This window comes from Eupeodes corollae, chromosome 2 (assembly GCF_945859685.1).
Source record: "Eupeodes corollae chromosome 2, idEupCoro1.1, whole genome shotgun sequence".
NCBI classification, from domain to species: Eukaryota; Metazoa; Arthropoda; class Insecta; order Diptera; family Syrphidae; genus Eupeodes; species Eupeodes corollae.
Genome location: NC_079148.1, coordinates 102626530 through 102641794, shown reverse-complemented (window position 1 = coordinate 102641794; position 15265 = coordinate 102626530). Strand labels below are relative to the sequence as shown.

The window sequence follows — 15265 nt, the reverse complement described above, 5'->3', positions numbered from 1 at the left end:
TAACTATAAAAATGCAAAAATAGTTTGTTAAACACCGCTCAAGTGATTTCAGTGAACATATCGATAATCGATCAAAATTTATTTTAAGTATTTCCAGCCATTCGGTGTCAAACGTCAGTCGAATAAGAGAACAATAACAAAGCCGGCTGTCAGAGTATTTTTCGTCAAATAAATTGTGTCTAAATGTTAAGTACCTTTCTATTCATTATTCGTAGAGCTTACATCAATAGTCCGTCATTCCATGTTTTTTACGACTCGAAATAACAAAGTAACCTCAAATATGTTCCTATTAAAAAAGCCAGATCGCATTTAAGATGGCCGTCGTATAATCAAAAGGCGCTCTTATTTGAAATCGTCATTTGGTGAACGGTCATTTCAATAACGTTCCCGGACATGATTTATTTTCCTTGTAGAAGATTTTGTATGTATTGTTTTCATTATTGCTTATTTAATATAGATGTATATAATACCCATCTTATAGATCAAAGCTTAAATTATGTGCTTTGTTTTGTTCTTCTTGATTTTATCAAACTTAAAAAAGCGTTCCAGAATTGATAGTTTCTGTAAGATATTTAATACTCAAAAATATTTCTAATAAAGTATAGAATTTTGTGCGCTGCCTTGTCAAAGCTTATTAATATACAAATTTTAAAACAGTATAAGCTAAAAGTTATCATTTTAGCTTGCATGCATTTAAAGGCATTTCCTGTAAATTTGTAAAAATAATGTGAGGTTTTGATTTTTAAATTTTTGAAAAACTTAAATACGAATTTAGAAAAACATATTTTCAATCTAAGATTTTTAATGTTTAATATTCTTATAAAATTCTTTTATTCAAAAAATTTATATTCTAGGTCATAACTTTGTAATACAACAAACAATTCAATTTTAAAAAAACAATGCTCACAATTTAGATGATTAAAATCAGTTTTTATTTTAACCACGTTTCTTAAACTTTTTCCTTTATGGACAAATCACATCTAAAAAATTGATCGGTTTTCTTCCTGGCAATAAAATTGCACTTTTGAATTAGGTTTTGATGGTCTTAATTTAAATCTGACTTAAAAATTAGTGTTTCACGTCAGGTTGTTGAAATGCTAATTTTTGAAGTTTGAAAAAAAACCTACATAAGGCTTTTTGAGACTATATTAATTTGTGAAGTAGCTTTTTTTCAATAAAATACGTGTTGGTTTTCAAAATCTATAATCATTTTCTTTAATATTTAGTGAAAATATAAATATTCTTTCTTCAAGAAATCTTCATATGTTGTAAATTAAACCTGTCTTACAATGGTTTATAAAGTAAGTTTTGTTCTTATAACGAATCCGTTGTCTAAACAATTCTGTTATATTAAGTTTTTAAAATAAATTAAAAAATATAAAAAATAGTGTTGAAAACGGGTATCTTCAAAACTTACGCTTATAGTTAAAATATGGCCTGGATTCGAAATTCAAGATTTTCTCAAAACTTCATATAGAATCAAATGAATATGCAATGGGAATTTTCAGAAGCTATTTAAAATACTCAAATGATTCAAACTGTATCAAAGAAAGATTTGTCCTTTGCAAGATCATCATACCTTTTGTTAAAAAATATTTTCAAAACTCAACTTAGCCTTAAAAACCCTGGATTCGAATTTTTGTTTCAAAAATTCTTTAATATTAAAATTATACATACACCAAAAGCACCATCACCTGGTATTTTTGATTTAAGAGACAATATATGGGCATAGCATATTATTTATGTAAACAAGAATGAAATGCCAATTAAACGTTCGCTGTATCTCAAAAAATTAAACACATAAGATTAGAGCAAGAGAGTATGATTGTATGATGTGAAATTTTTAAAGAACGCCGACAAGTATTGAATAAACAAATTCAACAAGTATCATCTCAAAGTGAGTACTTATATATTTATTGATATTATTGACATAAACAGCAGTAATTTAATACCTCCTTGAGATAAGCTAATTTTCATAAGTATTTACACTTTAGTATTAAAGTCAACACCACTCAGTGTAGCACAATTGAGTAAAAAAAATCAGCAACCCTTTTCCTCTTGGAATCTGGATTTTACTGATTGTTGAAAATAAAATTACTTGTTAGTTTGATATTTTGGAAAATTTCTTTATTTTTCAACTGTTTTTGTTTAGTCCTCTGTCTATATCACAAAAGATTACAATACCTTAACATTTCAATCTTTTTCTTCTATTTTGTGAATTGCTAATAAAAGTTCCTTATATGAAGTTCTTACACTTTTTGATAATTTTTCGTATTTTGTGTGATCTATAAGACTTATCTAGCAGATATAGAACTCATCACAATAAGATAAACGAAACACATCACCAGCAACGGAAATTTACCTCCCACTATAATTTTTATTATAATGAAAGCTACAATATTTTAGTTGTGTAGAAAATAACAAAAGCAAATATCATTATTTGTACAGTGCAATGAATCGTATCCATCTCTAGTCTTCGCAATAAATTATATTGCAAAAGCTTAAAAACTACACAAAAAAAATTATATGTAATTAGAAGAGTTTAACAAAGCTACTCAGCTTCTGGTGACTTTAATATCACTTAAGTTCAATTGCAAATTATTATGACATAACAATTTTGTACCAAAAAAATTGTTTGATTATGAGTTATTCAAGTGCAACACACTTATTGAGTATTATTACTTTATGACAATTGAAAGGTTTACAAAAGGTATTATGAAATTAATAAAAAATAAATCGTAATGATGCAGACAGATTAACATACTCGTAACATAAAAAGAGAGGAAAAGTGTTTTTTTAAAAATCCTGGAATAAAAAAACTTGTACAGTACTAAGAAAATTTCGAGCCCAAACTTTAACTTGTGCTTTTCGTTTTATTATCGGATCTTTATATGTTTCTTTTTCTAATTAATCAATATGAGTGTTCAATTATGATTTTTATTATATCATTATTTTTGTTCTATAAGCAACATCGGTAAGAGCCACAGGCCCGATATGGAGTGGATCTCTTAAACTTGCACATGAAGAAATGTGTTGAAATTAAGCTTTTTTCTAAAAACTTATATTTTCAAATAATAAAGTCTAGGATGCAACCCACACTGATAACTTCTCACCCGTCTGTCCATTTGTCTTGCTTAGAACTTAAACAAATTACTTATACCAGTATTTTTCGTCAGATAAATAATTCGAAGTCAACATCTTTCTTTTTTCTTTACTTTAGTCGAAAACCATTTATTATCAGTTTTTTTTGTTGTTTTTGTAGGCTTTCGTGTTTTTTTCTTAAATTTGTAATTTTTTCTAAAAGATTAAGTAAAAATTAACAAGAATATTTTCCATAAGATAAAATAGTTTGATTTCAAAATCTATTTTGTTAACGAGATCTTATTTCGAAAACCAATACAGTTTAGATTTTTCTAACAACAATATCTTACGGTAAGAACAAAATTTAGCACAGTATGAAATTAGTTTGAAGACTACACTTTAATTTATTCACGAGAATTCGGTAATCGAATGTCAATTGATACTAATTTTACGTACTACTTTTTTAATTTTTAATTTTTATGTAAAAAACACACTGTTGTGTTTTTATACAATTTTTACTAAATGACGAAAACTGAAAAAAGGAGATCCTCTAAACTGCACCAACTATCAGTCTACTTAACATCGGATATAAGATCTTCTCTGCCGTAATATGTAAACGTCTAAGGCCCATCGTCAACAACCTGATAGGTGCTTACCAGTGTGGTTTTAGACCAGGAAAGTCCACAGTTGATTAAATATACACATTACGGATGATCCTGGAAAAAACCCAAGAACACCAAATCGACACCCACCATTTTTTCATCGATTTCAATTCCACATATGACAGCATCTACAGGGAGCATCTGTATAGAGCCATGTCTAGTTTTGGCATCAACGCCAAACTCGTCCGTTTGTGCAGGATGACCTTGGAGAATTCACCCTGCACCATAAAGGTTGGAAACAACTTAACACAACCTTTCGATGTCAAAAAAGGTTTTAGACAAGGTTATGCGCTGTCATGTGATTTTTTTAACATCGTGCTTGAAAGAATAGTGCAGAGCGCACACGTCAACACTAGGGGCACTATCTTTCAAAAGTCTGTCCAATTACTGGCATATGCTGATGACATTGATATAATCGGTAGAACTCAGCGTGATGTCAATGGGGCTTTTGTAAGTATTGAGGCGGAGGCGGCAAAAATGGGTTTAACGGTTAATGAGGGCAAAACAAAGTACATGCTGTCGTCTAGAAAGGACATACAACACCGACGTTTTGGTCAAAACGTCACAATCGACAGACGTAACTTTGAAGTAGTCAAGGACTTCGTCTACCTAGGCTCCGCTGTAAACGCAGAAAACAACACCAGCGCTGAGATCAAACGCAGAATAACTCTTGCTTACCGCTGTTTCCTTGGACTAAGAAGGCAATTAAGTAGTAAAGTCCACTCTCAAGGAACCAAAGTGTTGCTATATAAGACCCTTATCATCCCAGTCCTGCTATACGGTGCAGAAGCATGGACTATGATAAAAGCGGATGAAAGCACCTTGGGTCGATTCGAGAGAAAAGTTCTTCGTGTGATCTACGGTCCCGTATGCATCGAAGGGAAGTGGAGGAGAAGATGGAACGACTAGCTGTACGGGCGATGTAGACTTAGCCAGAAGGGTAAAAGTCCAACGTTTAAGATGGCTGGGTCACGTAGAGCGCATGAAAACCAATGCTCCGGCCCGGAAAGTCTTCGAATCCACACCCACAGGACAGCGCAGAGGAAGGCCGCGGATCAGGTAACGCGCACAAGTGGAAAGTGACCTCACCCAACTTGGAGCGCGAAACTGAAGAAATCTAGCTAAGGACCGAGCTAGATGAAGAAGTTTGTTGGGTGAGTCCCTAGTTCACACAGGACTGTAGTGCTACCTTAAGTAAGTCGAAAGCTATATTTACTATAAGAAGAAGTTTGATTTAAGCCCAAATCTTAAATGTTCAAAAAAAAAAAATTGAGTCAATAATTAATTTTTACCAAGTTTTCGTTATATTTTTTTAGATTCATATTTTTTTACGAAAACGATTCGATTTTTCTCAAAATTTCACCAGGTATCACAATCTTATTTTCGTTGCATAACATTATCATAAGATCATTTTTTTGTTCGTAAAATATTCGAGATAACAATTATTTTTTTTTCATATTTTTTTTTGTTTATAAAAGATCGTTAGTTGAATTTTTTCCTAAAAATGTACTTGTTTGGTATCACGTCACGATATATTATATACAATTTTATTCAAGTCACTTGCGTTTTTGGTTCGTGAGATATTTTGGGCTAGCTGAAATTTTCACTTTTTTTTTTTAAATTGCTGTGTTGAAAAAAAGGCCAATTCAATTTGTTTAGTGTTATTCCTGAATATACACATTTTTTTAAAATCAATATCTCTACTGGTTTTTGAGTTATTGGCGATGAAAAAAGCTTTCCGAACGTACGTAAATACGGGCTCACATACAAAATCTCTTATCTTAGACTCTAGGGACGTTGAACCGTTAAGAAATTTTAAAATGTTCCATTGAACAATTTTGACCGATTACAATAACTTCTTTTGGGAATTAAAAATTTAAAGAATATACTAAAATTAAAAGAAATGTTCTTTTGTGACGGTTTGAGATCTCAAAGAATGGTCGTCAAAATTACGTTTATTTTTTCTGTATAAAAAAATAATACTTTTTTTTAAAGAATGAAGATGTCCTAAATTCAAAGCTCACTTCTACATTTTTTATCACATCAGGTTATTAAAATATTCCCCTTTAAAAATGCTAAAAACGACCAAAAACGGGTTTTTTAGTACTAAGTTAAACACACAAAATATATCTCAACAATAAATTGTTTGATGATTTTTAGGTACAAATTAAGACATTTTAGTATCTGACTTAGTTTCTGGAAATTCGCATAAGTCATAAGTTCCTATTTGAATCTTTATCAAGTTCAAAGGAAAACTGGAGTTCGGTACTTTAATAGTTTTGGAAAATTCGTTTTGGATAATTAATAACAATTAATTTTAGTGCTGATTTCGAATGCAAACTCTGATTTAAACCATTTGTTTAAGTTTTAGAAATACTTAAATAATTTGTAAAAAAAAAGCATCTTCCAAAATTTTGATAGCTTCAAAAAGCCTTATACACGTGTTTTTCCAATTTTATTAAAGGATATCTCAAAAGCCTGACGTGAAACATTCATTTTAGAGTCGAATATCAATTAAGACCACCAAAACCCATTGGAAAATTGCAATTTCAATGCCAGTAAGAACACCTTGTCGACCAGTGTTATTTTTTTTTGGAAACTAGTGATTGCAATATTATTTCAATATCATCGAAACACTTGCAACAAAATATTAATTGAAACCGAAAAAGCAAGATTTAAGTCCAATTCCTTCTCTGGATAATTTCTAAAGATTCTTTAACCCTAAATTTGAATTAAATTCAAATAAAGACTTAAGCTGCAAACCGAGCTATAGATAGGCCAAAAGAAATTCTGCTTATTATTAAATTGATTTATAAAAATGGGTCTTTTTGAACATACAAGAGAATCCCATATTACATTTTATAACTTTTAAAACTTCAGTATTGAGATCTGAAAAGTGAACATTTTTAATAAAACTACCTTTAAAAATTACTAAAAGTGGGGAAAATACTAAGAGTAGTATTTTCTGAAGGTTGTATGTTTTTTTTTTTTATATTAATAAGCTACTTCAATCCATCTTATTTTTTTTATAAAATTTTTAGGCTTAGAAACCTATACATTATGTTACGATCTTTTAGAAAAACTCTAATTGAGAATGTACAAAAGAGTTTCTCATACTCTTTTTTAGCAAACGAAAACAGTGCTGGCATAAGAGTGTTTTGAAAGGAAGTGTCAGTTCAAATTGGTTTATTATTCCTTAAAATTTGAATGACAGGAAAAGACAGAATAATGTTAAATAATTCCACATTCACGTAGTACGGCAAAAGAAAAAATCTCTGTACTTCATAGTACGTTCAAAGTTGGATACGAACTGGTATTTCAATTACCTTCGCATATTGTTCGTTCTAGTAATAAATCAAACTGACTCACTAGTCACCGGTTTAACCAAACTTAATAACTATTTTATTTAAAAAAAAAATAAAAAAACATTACTTCCCTTTGGTAAAAATTGAATTTTGACTTAATATATTTTCAAAACTTTGAGATTTTGGCAAAGATCTAATTTTATCTTATGAGAAATGTTGTTTTCAACATTCGATAAATTTTTTGTACAAAATCTAATTGATAGTTTTTTAGCATTAAATTAAAACCTAAAAAAAGTACTTCTAAAAGTTCATAGAAATTATACAAAAGTTAAAAATATTGGTTTCAAACTTATTTTATCTCACATAAAATGTTGTTTTTAACTTTTTTGATAAAAATCCAGCAGTACGTATTTTCATAAAAAAATAAAATATACAAAAAACAGTTCGAACATTTGCTAAAAATGATGTTATGTTCTAGATATTACGTGAACAATAGAAGGTACTGACTTTAAATTATTTTCATTTCCAATTTGTGTTCGTTTATAAAAAATTTCGTTAACAAAAATAGATTTTGAAATCAAACTATTTCATCATATATGCAAAGTATTATTATTAATTTTAAAAATTTGTAAGAATAATCCAACTGACATTAATTTTTAACAAAACACAAAAACCTATAAACCTTATAAGCAAGACAAATCGACAGACACGATGGGAAGTTATCAGTGTAGGTCACATCCCAGCCTCTTATTTCTATTGAGGCTGTTTGAGATTTCAAAGAATGGTTGTCAAAATTACGTTTTTCCTGTATAATACAACAATACTTTTTTTGAAGATGTCCGAAAATGAAAGCTTCAACATCAACATCAAGTCTTTAAAATATAACCCATTAAAAAATGCTTTAAATGACCAAAGACTTGGTATTCAATACTAAGTTAAAACCCAAAATATCTCTTAATAATAAATTGTATGATGATTTTTAAGAGTACAAATCTTTTTGTTTTAGATAAAAACTAAGTCATTGTAGTATCTTACTTAGTTTCTCGAAATTACCATAAGTTACAAGTCTCTATTTGAATCGTTGTTAAGTTCAAAGAAAAACTAGAATTTGGTGCTTTAATAGTTTTGGAAAATTTGTTTTGGATGATTTTTTTTTAGGGAAGACTTCGAATGCAGACTTTAATTTTAACCTTTTTTGTAAAGCTTTAAAAATACCTGTTTTCAACATTATTAAAAAAAAGCTAAGTACTTCATAAATTTAGATAACCTCTAAAAACGCGTTCCATGATGGTTAGTGCATTGGACTGTAATGCGAGAGGTCTTGGGTTCGGTCAATACCTTTGTCACTTAAAATTTTATTCACGGGCACTTCCTCTTGCGAGGAATTGATAAATTTTCCAAGAGTAATTCTTGTCATAAAAAAGTGCTTTCTCAAATTAACCGTTTAGATTTGGCAAAGAAACTGTAGGTCTTCTCCATCCCTGCAATTGCTCGCACACAGAAATGGTTGAGATTTGCAAGTCACTAGGCCTTGGTTCTCTACGGACTATTGCACCACCTAAATTTTAACCTCAAACAACCTTATATACATGTTTTTTTTCGAATTTTAAAAATGCAAAAGGCTGACGTGATGCATCCATTTTAAAGTAGGATTTGAACTAAGGGCATCAAAACCCAATTGAAAAGTGCAATTTCCTTAAGGCAGACCAAAGGAAAGGCTAACTTTTGAATTCTGCAAATTATTATTTTTTTTATAAAAATGGGTCTGTTTGAGCATACAAGAGAATTCTGTATTAAATCTTTAAATTTCCAAACCTCAGCTTAGATCTAAAAAGTGAAAATTCTTAATAAAACTTACTTTAAAAAAGTTTAAAAAGTTAGAAGAAAAGTAGGGAAAATAATCAAGTAAAAGTTCAATTGCATACTCGGTGTAATATTTTCTGTAGTTTGTGTGTTTTTTTTTACTAGCAAGTTGACTTCAATCCAACTTAGTTCTTTTTATAAAATTCGTAGGCTTAAAAAACCCATACAATACAATATTTAAGAAAAACTCTAATTAAAAATGTACAAAGAAGTTTTTCATAAACTTTTTATGCTAAAAAAAAAGTGCTGGCATAAGAGTGTATTAAAAGGATGGGTCAGTTCAAATTGGTTTTTGATTCATAAACATTTGAATGACAGGAAAATACAGAATTTGTGAAAGCATTTCACATTCTCGTAGTACGGCGAAAGATTAAATCTCTTTACTTAAAAGTACGTTCAAAGTTGGATACAAATTGATATTAAATTGTTTATATTAAGTATCGTAACCTTCGTATGTTGTTCGTTCTACTAATAAATTAAACTGACTCACTATTCACCAGTTTTACAACACTCAATGATTTTTTTATTTAAACAAATTTATACTATTATTTATATTGACTTACCAAAATTGTTGTGACTCAAATAACAGGAAGCAGATAGAATTCCAAATTGAATTAAATCCTCGGACAAAATCCTCCACTCACGCGCAGTATTTATATTAATTTTTCGTGCTTATATTTCTTTTTTGATTTTTATTCAAATTAATCTATATAAATATTTTAGATATAATCATTCTTAATAACAAACTGTATTGAAGCTACTTTTGTTTGCTGTCAACATCAAAGTACATAACAATCAATGCGAAATCTTATTTTATATAATATAGAAGCTCCGAATACAAATTCGCAAAAAAAAGAAAGAATGAAAAGAAACTTCTTAAATCGCGATTAATAATTAACACTTCCTCTCACTGATGACACGAAACAGCAACATTACCGTCCGATACCGACAACGACACCGACGACAACGACAAAAACGAAAACGACAATTCAAAGTGATTTTTCACTTTAATTCAAATTCACTCAAAACTATCTTCGGGATAGACGACGAATGAAATGCTGTGAAAATGATGCACACAACACTTAACTACTGAGTGTTCCACAGACAGAACAAAAAAACTTCTTCAGCCACTGCTGATTGTTTTGAAGTTATAATAAAGGTTTTTATTTAAGACTTATTTTTACATAAGAAATCATAATAATAGAATTATGTAGATTGATTTATTGATGGCACCACCGACTATCAGACTAAGATTGAGACCGCACGTCACGGAAATTCAATTGGATGAAATCGAATTAAAACCGCAGAGATCAAATTCTACCTTGACAAAACGACACAGCTTATCTGACTGATCGTACAGTTCGTAGAATTCTGGCTGCTCTGCTTGCTGATCACGGTGATACAAAGAGGACGACTTGAATCAACTGATAAGAAGACTGAACAATTCATTCATTATTCACCATTCACCACAATTCACCAATTTTAAATGAGACCAATAAAAAGCTTTTTTAAAAGTGAGGTAGACTGGAATCTGGAAATATAGCGAAATCACTGTTTTGATTTGAATTCTCTCTCTTTCGATGACAAAAGTGTGGCGAAGTTATTATCAAAAGTGAACTTTATACAATTGAGATCAGCTGGAACATAGAATTAAATTAATGCAAACGATCGATGATTTCGGTGAAACTGTACTTTGTCACTGTCACTGGAAACGTTAGGAGCGTCATCGATCTTAATGTCTATAAGTTTGGAAAGAAATCACATATGGAAAACTATCAGGTGTAAAAGTTGAAGTACGATGAAGAAGGTGTGCGATCAGAATTCACAGATAATAGATAAGCATGAATTTTGGTTTTAAGAGATAATGGTTAAGCACAGAGCTGTCGCACTTGTATTAGATGTTCAATGCATGTATTTATTTTATGATAATAATTCATTTAGTTTTTTTGATTTTTTCTAAACAAATGTTAAAATTTTATAGTTTTCAAGATCTTAGCATTATAACTATCAGAATTGTAAGAGCATTAGTTTGAAACTAAGGTCCAAGAAGTTAATTTTTCAATTTTGAAATATTCGTGAATAAAAATGTATGTAGGGTTTTTCAATAAGAGCGGGTAGGTGTTATGTAAAGATGTCGTGGCATTTGCTGTGTGGCACGGGCACCTTCCTGCTGGAACCACATGTCTTCTAGGTCCATATGGTTTAGTTTGAGCCATAATAAATTAGTTATCATCATAATTTAGCGCTCGCTGTTGAAGGTGACCGCTATCTCTAACGTACGGACCAATTAACTTTTTGGGGATGCATTATCACCTAGTGAACGGCGTTTGGGTTCGTGTCGTCCCATATACGGCAATTTAACTTGTTAACATAGCCATTCATCCAAAAATGAGCCTCGTCACTAAAGATGATTTTGAGCCAAAATTGTTGTCTATTATCATGAACTTTGAGCCCCTGGGTCAGTTGGATCTTGTACGGGTGCAGGTCCAAGTCCCGACGGCACGGTGAGGAATAGATTGCCTCGGGTTCTGCTGTACACTTTCACCGACCGCGTCGATGTTCTCGGCCGATCCTGCATTCCTTGAACGCACGGGTGTTGGCTGATGACTGAACCGGTTGTGTCAAATTTGGAGACCAAACGATGAAGAGTCGACTGTGAAGGGATACCACGTCTACCTTAAAATAGGCCCAATGCGCACAACGTTTAAGTGGACGAACACTCATTTTGATAATAAAGTTTTACCGTTTGAACGTGGTGTTCAATTGTGTAACTTGCCCTGATGATTTCGCGTAAACAACTGAATAATAAACAAAACATTTGAGAGATGTCACAAAAAAAAATTTAAAAGCCCTTTAGAGCAATTGTTCAATCTGCAGTTAATTATATTAAATATACCTAACGAGGCTTTGAAAAATTAAACTGAGGTTTTCGTTAGATCTCTTTTGGGATCAAATCGAAACAGTCCTGCATACAAATCCAAATTTCATTCCAGTGGGATAACCATGTTTCGGAAAAAGCAGAAATGACAGTTTTAATACAAGGTTTCCTTCTTATCAAATTTATTGCAGTAACTGGATGGTCAAATTTTAAGGACCGATATTGATGTTGAAAAAAAAAAAACACATTATTTAGAAAAATAACTGCCATATCTTTTCATTATGATAATATTGGTATAATTCAATTATATGAGATACAGAATATTTTATTAAAATGGGCGCCACGAACGGTGTCAAACTATATGATCTGGGCAGCCGATTGACATCGCCAAAAGTGAGATAACACGATCATTGAGTTGTCACGGCAAAAAAAACAATTGTTCCATTAGCTGTGGGCCATAAGAAGTTCTTTATCATCTCACGTTAGTAAACACCATTCAAACTTATTGCCTGACCGTACTGATTTCGGTAAAAAACCTGCTCAAAAATCGCACCACACAGTCACTCTTTGTAGGTGGTACTGTTTTTTCAACAATCACTCTTGGACTATTATTCGCTGAAATGCTTAAATTTAGCTTATTGACGAATCCACAGAGGGGAAAATTCGCATCTTTCTTCTAAAATCCACCATTGCCATTTCTTGCCACGATTCTGACTAAAGAAAACGCTTGCAATGGTCAAGTGGCTTTAGTTCTTGATTCAATTGCACCTTGTGAGATTGTAAATGCATAATATTCCTTAACGACGAGCGTGAATGGTGCAATTTTTGGGAACAAAGAGGAGTTGCCAAAAAGAAGCAATAAGAGCTGTCCTTTAATGCGTGGCTTGATTATTTGTCTTTCCATAGTTCAAATTGAGTTAGTCTGAAAATCAAGAAATTTCAAATAAAATACACAAAAAAACTTAAAGTTTAGGAGTAAAATTTAACTTAACTTTATTTTATTTAGTGACCTTATGTTTTTACATGATTTTTAGACATGAAACTAATTTTATTTAAATGATGATAAAATGATAAAAACATTAACGTTATACATAAAGATTAATTTTTATAAGTAAGAGCTAATTTGTTTTAAATTAAAAAGTTAAAAAAAACGTGAGTTCTTAACTCTATAGTAAACATTTTTGTTTTGTTCCGATTTGTTAAACTTTAAATGTTGAACAAATGTTATGTTTGACTAAATAATTTCAAAAATGATGTCTCAAATGATATTTCATTCATCATATATCAAACAATAAAAAGTGACAAATTTATGCTACCATTTATACTCGAACATTTTAAAAATAAAAAAATGCATTAACTTTATGAACATTTTACACCTCTTTTGTTCTAAGCTTACTTGGACAATATCTTTTTTTTATAAATTAAAATTTTCATTCCACTGAAAAATGATAGCAATATGTGGTAGTTAAAAAAAAAGTAGACATTTTTTTAAAACTGAATTTTTTAAATTTGAATAATACAATTTCAAAATAGACATGACTCTGATTTGCACACTTCATGTCACATGGATAGTGACAAGCTTTTCATGTTGTTTTTTAGCCGATATTTCTTAAACCCTTAAGCTTTTTTGTAAAAACTCAAATGCAGATTGAATGAGGTATGTCTTTAATTTACATTACATTTTTTTATTAAGTTGATAATATAATAAGTTGACGGATTTTCCAAAGAAAGTCATAAAAAGTACCTGTTTTTTGTGTCACATTTAAATTTCAGGTTCAGGTAAATAATGGTTTTATTGAATAGATTAAAAAAAAAATTTTGCAATGTGTGCTTCCTTCTCATAGAGTGGGGTCTAGTCTGCTACATTTCTTCCTTTCTTAAACCATGAAGCTACCAGCTACATCCATCAGGTGTGTCCAAATTAATTTGTTTGCATCGGAAAAGACGACGGTATGCCAAGCTCGATTCCACCTACGTTGATTTGGTGCAAAATTAAGGCGTTTGCTCTTGCATACAGCATTCAATGGTGGTCTTTTTATAATTTTTTGATGTCGAACATGTCATCATTTGCCCCAGTTTCCTGCCTTCAATTTAATAATAGAAAGCTGCTTTTTCTGAAATGATGTGGTTTTATTGACTCTTCTTTTGTGATTTTTTCCATAACTCTGGGTATTTGAGGTAGTTGTATACAAAATTTCAACTTCTTTCCGTTGTATAACTTCTAAAAGACGGATAGTTTTGCCGAGATAGTGGTAAGCTCGAATTCGGCCTATTTCCTCTTTGGTTAGACCCATAACTCTACCCATACTTCTTGGTTCTATCAAATTTATACTCGTTCTAAGCTTCCAAACAACCAGGGTATCCTTTTATCTGATTTAAATTACTCTAATAGGTAAATTTAGATCTCCTCCCTTTCCATGTGACACAAAAAAACAGGTACTTTTTATGATCTTCTTTAAAAAAAAACAAAAAGAACTTGTACTCATTAACTTAATACCAAATTTTTGTTTGCAATATAAACTTTATACATTTCTGATTTATTCCATATTTTGTTTTTCCCAAAAAACGGGTTTAAGAAATATTTACAATTAAAAAAACGAAAAAAAACTTGTGTTTTCAGGTTTTTGGTAACTTTTTTATTACCAATCATTGGGGTTTTAGAGTAGAGCTTGTTTTAATTAAATTTTGAAAAAAAAGAGGCTGGGATAACACTGATAACTTCCCATCCCGTTTGTCTATAAGTACTCGTATCAATTTTTACCAAATTTTCGTACTATTTTTTGTAGATTTTATTTTTTCTGAAAAAACGGACTGTTGTATTTTTATATAAAAATTACTGAATATCGAAAACAATATTTTTTTGTGAATTAAATTACTTTGAAGCCAATATTTCAAATTTTTGAAAAGATATTTGAGTCGAAAATAAATTTTTAACAACTTTTATAAATTTTTTTTTAAGGTTTTTATTTTTTGTAAAAAATACTGTCAATTCGATTTTTCTCAACATTTTATCATGTAATGTCAAAAACATTATTCTTCGTTGCACAAAATTGTTTTAAAGAAGAAATCATACTTTAGTCGTAAAATTTTGGAGGTGACAAATTTTTTTCAGTTTTTTGATTTTTAAACAAACCGTTAAAAGGATTTTTTTTTAAATACACTTCTTTGCTATGGTAAAAAAACCACCCACGTACTTTTATTGAGAGCCCTTTTTGAATATTTCTGCCTTATTATCTGTATAACAAAATTTATTTGAAATCGATATGTCTTGTGGTTCTTGAGCTATGGACGACGAAAAAAACGTCGCGAACGTACGGACGTACGTACTCTCACGCACAGACATCTTTCTAAAAATCTTTTATTTCAACTCTAGGGACCTAGAAACGTCGAGAAATTTCAAAATTTTCAATTTGACAAATCGGACCCATTACAATATCTAACTTCCTATGGGAAGTTAACAAGTGCTTTAAGTGAGT

At 30.5% G+C, this 15265-nt stretch overlaps 1 protein-coding gene across 3 annotated transcripts in view; it reads right to left on the bottom strand.

Annotated features, from left to right (window-relative positions):
• Positions 1–10320, bottom strand: part of LOC129948485 (axotactin) — a 223923-nt gene extending 213603 nt beyond the window's left edge. For all 3 annotated transcript variants that reach the window (XM_056059498.1, XM_056059501.1, XM_056059500.1), the window contains exon 1: positions 9475–10320. The gene's annotated coding sequence lies outside the window, so the exon portion shown is untranslated. The remainder of the gene's footprint in view (positions 1–9474) is intronic.
• Positions 10321–15265: the final 4945 nt, after the last annotated feature.